The sequence below is a fragment of the Meles meles genome, chromosome 18 (genome assembly GCF_922984935.1).
Source record: "Meles meles chromosome 18, mMelMel3.1 paternal haplotype, whole genome shotgun sequence".
Classification (NCBI taxonomy): domain Eukaryota; kingdom Metazoa; phylum Chordata; class Mammalia; order Carnivora; family Mustelidae; genus Meles; species Meles meles.
Window position 1 is genome coordinate 7,837,219 of NC_060083.1, and position 5,513 is coordinate 7,842,731.

A 5,513-nucleotide genomic window follows, 5' to 3' on the forward strand; every position below is an offset into this window, starting at 1 on the left:
CAAATCTCATTTATAGAATGACATTTATTTAAACCCAAAGTGAGCCACTTACTGTAATTGAGAGTGTGTGTATTGGTGAAAAGGGAAAAACAGAACAAAGATGCCAGAAACACACCCACTTAATATGGCCCATTAGTTTCAGAAAGAGCTTCAAAAGCAACTCAAAGGAGAAAGGATAGTCTTTTCAACAAACACTATTAGAATAGTCAAACTCTGTATGCAGAAAGAAAAAAAAAGGAACCTCAATTGAAATTCTCATACTTTATACAAAATTAACCCAAAATGAACTATAGATTAAAATGTAAAACTATAAAAAAAACTAAAAAAAATAAATAAATTAAATAAAATAAAATGTAAAACTATAAAACTTTTCATTACATGAAAACAAAATTTGCGTGAGCTAGGGGTTAGGCAAAAAAGTTTTCTGATGTGACCAAGAGCAAAAATTCTAATTTTTTAAAAAAATAAGTTGGACTTCACCAAAATGAAAACATTTGCCTTGTGAATGACAATCTTAAGAGAATGAAAAGACAAGCCAGAGTTTGTGTTAAAATGTTTGCAAACTGTGTATTCCACAAAGGATTTGTATCCAGCATATATCAAGAACCCTCAAACTCAACAATAGGAAAACTACCAATTCCAAAAGTGGACAAAAGACTTGAACAGATACTGAATCAAAGAATATATATGGGTAACAATTGAGTCCATGAAAAGTTGCCCATCACCATCAGCCATCATAGTCATGCAAATTAAAATCACAGAGAACTACCACTCTTTACCTATTAGAACGGCTAAAATTAAATATACAATCTTAAGTGCTGATAAGGATACAGAGCAGCCAGAATTCTCAGACACTGCTGGTGGGAATACAAAACGGTGCAGCCACTTTGGAAAATACTTTGGCAGTCTCTTAGAAGCTAAACCATGCATACAGCATGTGACCCAATGATCCCACACCTGGGTATTTGCCCTCGAGAAACAAACTTATGTTCATACAGGAACCTGTACATGAATGTTTATACATGCTCTGTTTAGAACTGCTTAAATATGGGAACAATCTAACTTTCTTCAGCAGGTGAGTGATTCAACAGCTGCAGCTCACCCATACAGGGAAACACTATTCACGAAAAAAGGACCCATATTGACACATGTAGTAGGCAGTAGCTTAAATGAATCACAAAGGCATTTTAAGTGAAAAAAAGCCAGTCTCAAAGCTTGCCTACTGGAAGAGTCCCTTTATATGACCATTTCAAAAAGATACAACTGTAGAGAAGAAATCAGTGATTGCCAGGAGTTAGGGGGCATTTGGGAAGAAGGAAGGAGGACCCTGAAGGGATAACACGAGAGGTTTTGAGGGGTGAATGGGTTGTTCTGCATCCTAACTGTGGTGGTGATTTCGTGAACCTGTACATGGTTAAAACCCATATACCCCATATAAAAGTTCATTTTTCTGCATGATAATCCTTAAATTTTGAAGAGTGCATCCAAAGTTCTAGATCCAGAGATCAGAATCTATTCTGATGAACAACTATTTTAAGCAACAGTTGATCTGACTCAATTGTCGTATGACATAGCAACTATATTTCATTAGTACTATGGTCTTAAAGAATATATTCTCATGGAAAAAATATATGGCTGCCAAGTGGAATATGACATAAGACGCCATCAACGTGAGACACAACCCGGTGTCAGAGATGATAAAGTGTGAAAACAGGCATGCCCAGAACCAATGAAATACAGTCTTTCTGTTAATGAAGAAACTATTGCTCAATGTCATTTACGGGGAAGCATGCTAGATAGGGTTTTCCTCTATGGCTGCTCATGATCCCAAGGCCATCTTGGACGAGTTATATTCCCTTTGCAGATGTCTTGCTTTAACCTTTGCTCCCTCTTTTCCCTAGACAGAGAATAGCAGTTGGAAGGGTAGCAAGTCATATATTTAGAATGCCACTCACCCTTTTCTGATACCTGACTCCAGCTGCCTGCTCCCTAGACAAAGAATAGGGAAGGTGGTGAGAACTCCCATGGTGTGAAATGATGTGAGGCCAAGCAGAGGGCCAGGCTCTGCTGTAAGCCTGGGGTTCTATCCACCTGTACAGGGGGCCTGGATGGCCTAGCAGCTGAGACCATCTGTGGTGGACACAGTAAGACCAGAACCCTGTCTTGGCTTCTTCAGGGTTGTATGATCTCAGGCAAGTCTCTTGGCCTCCCTAAACCTCCACCTCCTCAGCTAATTTTTTTAAATTATGGTAAGAACAGTTCACAATTTATTCAGAGATTTACCTTCTTAACAAATGCTTAGGGTATATATAGAATTGTTGGGAGATAGGAAAAATGTTGTACAGCACTTCCCTAGGGCTAATTCCTCCTGCTCAAAGGAGGCTTTATGCCTATTGATTAATACATCTCCATTTCCTCTTCCCCAGCTTTTCGGGAATCCTCTCTGTGATTCTATGAATTTGAGTATTTTAGATACTTCACATAGGGAAATGAAAGTTCTTGCTTCTTGGGGACTGATGCAGGGATTAACATTTATGATTAACACAGGAAGAGTAAATAAATGTGCTTGCTTCTACAAAACTTTCCAAAAAGTGTTCCAGGTATAGACCCAAAAGGCCATATAGGGCAGGGTGGGGGGGGGGCTGATCTTATATGTCGACTTGGCTGGGCCATGAGATTCAGTCAGACATTATTCTGGGTGTTCCTGTGAGGGAGTTTTGGATGATATTTACATTTAAATGGGCTTTGATTAGAGTAGATCACCCTCCATAGTGTGGGCGGGCCTCACCTAATCAGTTGTAGACCTAACTAGAACTAAAGGCTGTCCTCTCCAGAACCAGTCCCCAGCTTCCGAACTTGACCTGCAGCTCCTTCCTGAGTCTCCAGTGTGCCATCCTATCCATTCATGTCAGCCATTTTCTTGAAATAAATCTCGTCCCATATATATACATTTTATTGGGTCTATCTCTCTGGAGAACACTGATTCACAAAGTGAGAAAACATCTGTAAGTCAAAGAAGAGTTCTCTTTCACTTCATCCCTTAGTAAAGGGGTATATTCATAGTATATTAGCTATAATATATACTTAATAGTCTACTAAGTGACAATATGGAACAATATTTACCCAAGTAGTGCCTACAAAGAGAAAGTAAGATCTGTGTCTCATATAATCTTGTGCATGCTCTGAGAAACCATACAAGGCAATGCACCAGGAAAAGAGAAAGAGGGGAAAGAAGAGGAAGAAGGTAGAGGTGTTGAATCTTAGCACAGGTAAGAGCTCCTTGAGGACTGCAAATCCTAACTTCTTACAGATGCAAGAAACCCAGTTTGACCTCTCAGGTCACTCCTTGGTGAGACAGCCGATCCAAGTGAAAACTAACAGAAAGGGTGTCATTTCAGGAAGCCAGATGTGTCTTCATGTCTGTTTCTTTCCCTTGATTCTGGTTTAATCATCAAGGGCAGTTCAGAAGAAATGGAATCCCTCTTCCATATGGTACCCTTTCAATAACTGAAGACTACTACCACCCCAGCTAATGATTCTCCTCCTCAGGCTTTGTTCAAAATCTCCAACTTCTCCAACCCTTCCCCGTACAACATGGTTTCCAATCCTCTCACCACCCACCTTTTGAATATGGTAACAATTTTCTAATGTTCCAGGAGCTCAAGGCATGGTCCAAATGTGGTTTCACTAGTTCAGAAGATGCAAGGATGCTTCTGCCTATACCAAGCTGTACTTATGGAATTGACTTTTGAAACCTAAAACTAAGCCTACATACATGGATCCATGCTACATTTCACCTTGGAGATTGTGTCAGCTTGTAACCATTGAAGGAAAAAAAAAATGTCTGCAAAATTGCTCTGTGCCTCCATAGAGCTATGAATAAAGTAAGCCAGAAATGGGCAGCAAAATGGCTTGAGCCCTATAGGACTTCTGTCTTTACTTGATGCCACAGTTGAGATCATGACCAACATAATAAATTCTCCTTTTAAAAGCTTTCGGTATTTTCTTTCTTCCTTTCTCCATTCAGTATCAGAATGGTTGGCCCTCAACCCCATTCTCCTAGTCTCCATGTACACCTGTCACAGTCATCTCTCAACTGAATCACATTTCATCTGTCTGTGGGTGACTATGAGCAAGGCCAGTAAGCATGCCCTTTATATAGCAGTGAATGGACTGGAGAGGAAAGATGCATTCCAAACTCCCTTCTAATGTTATGGTCCTCTAGATCTGTGATCTCTTATGTCCCAGTATCTGTTTGACAAGCTCCTCCCATCCACCCACCCAAATCTACTCACTGGTCAGAAACATCTGCTGCCCTCTTGGCTCCCACAAGTGTCCTCGAGCCAAATCTGACCAGGTTGTGGGTCAGAACAGGAATTTTGTGTCCTCTCTTCTTTTGGGTGGTCTGAGAATAATCACAAGATACCATTTAGAGTGGGTGAATGGTTCTAGGCATACTAACATTCTTTTTTTTTTTTTAAGATTTTATTTATTTATTTGACAGAGAGAGAGATCACAAGTAGGCAGAGAGGCAGGCAGAGAGAGAGGAGGAAGCAGGCTCCCCGCGGAGCAGAGAGCCCGATGCGGGGCTCGATCCCAGGACCCTGAGATCATGACCTGAGCCGAAGGCAGCGGCTTAATCCACTGAGCCACCCAGGCGCCCCCATACTAACATTCTAAAGAAAGCTGGTCCAGTGGATCTGTCTACTTAGAACACCAGCTGGAATCCAATCAGTAATTTTTTTTTAAGTTTGGGAAAGGTTGGTAGAATTTAAAAACACATCTTTGGGTCTTCATGATGACATATAGCTAGTTTGACTGGATATTTTACTTGTCAATAACCTAAGTTAAATTATTTCATGGATGAAGCTCCAAGAGACAAACCTGCTGAGAGACAAAGGACCTGATCTGAGCTCAGTCACCCATTCACTGTGCAGCCCTGGGCAGGTCACATGAACTTTCTGGTTCAATTTTCCTCATCTACAGAACAAGAGCCTCAGAGTAGACTTACCTCAAGGCCTCTTCCAGCCCATGGTCTCCCTGTTAACAGAATGAGGAGACAAGCCACAAACCAGCAGAAAATATTTGTAAATCACCTGAGGGAGAACTTGTATCCAAAATACATCAATCGCTCTCAAAACTCAACAAAAATACAAACCACCCAATTCAAAATGGGTGAAACGTCTGAACAGACACTTTACCCAAAGAGATAGAAGGTAGTTAAACAAGCACGCAAGAAGACTTTTAACATCCTAACACAACAGGGAAATCAAAACCGAAGTGAGATACCACCCCACACATAACAGAACAGTTACACTTAAAAAGACTGAACCATACTAAGATTGGTGAAGCTATGACGCAACTGGAACTCTCATCCCCTGCTAGTAGAAGCAGAAAATGCTACAACCACTTTGGGAAACAGTACCACCATTTCTTAAAAAGTTGAAACATATACTTCCCATTTGAGCTAGCCATTCCACTCCTATGTAATTCTCCGAGAGGACAGCAAATGT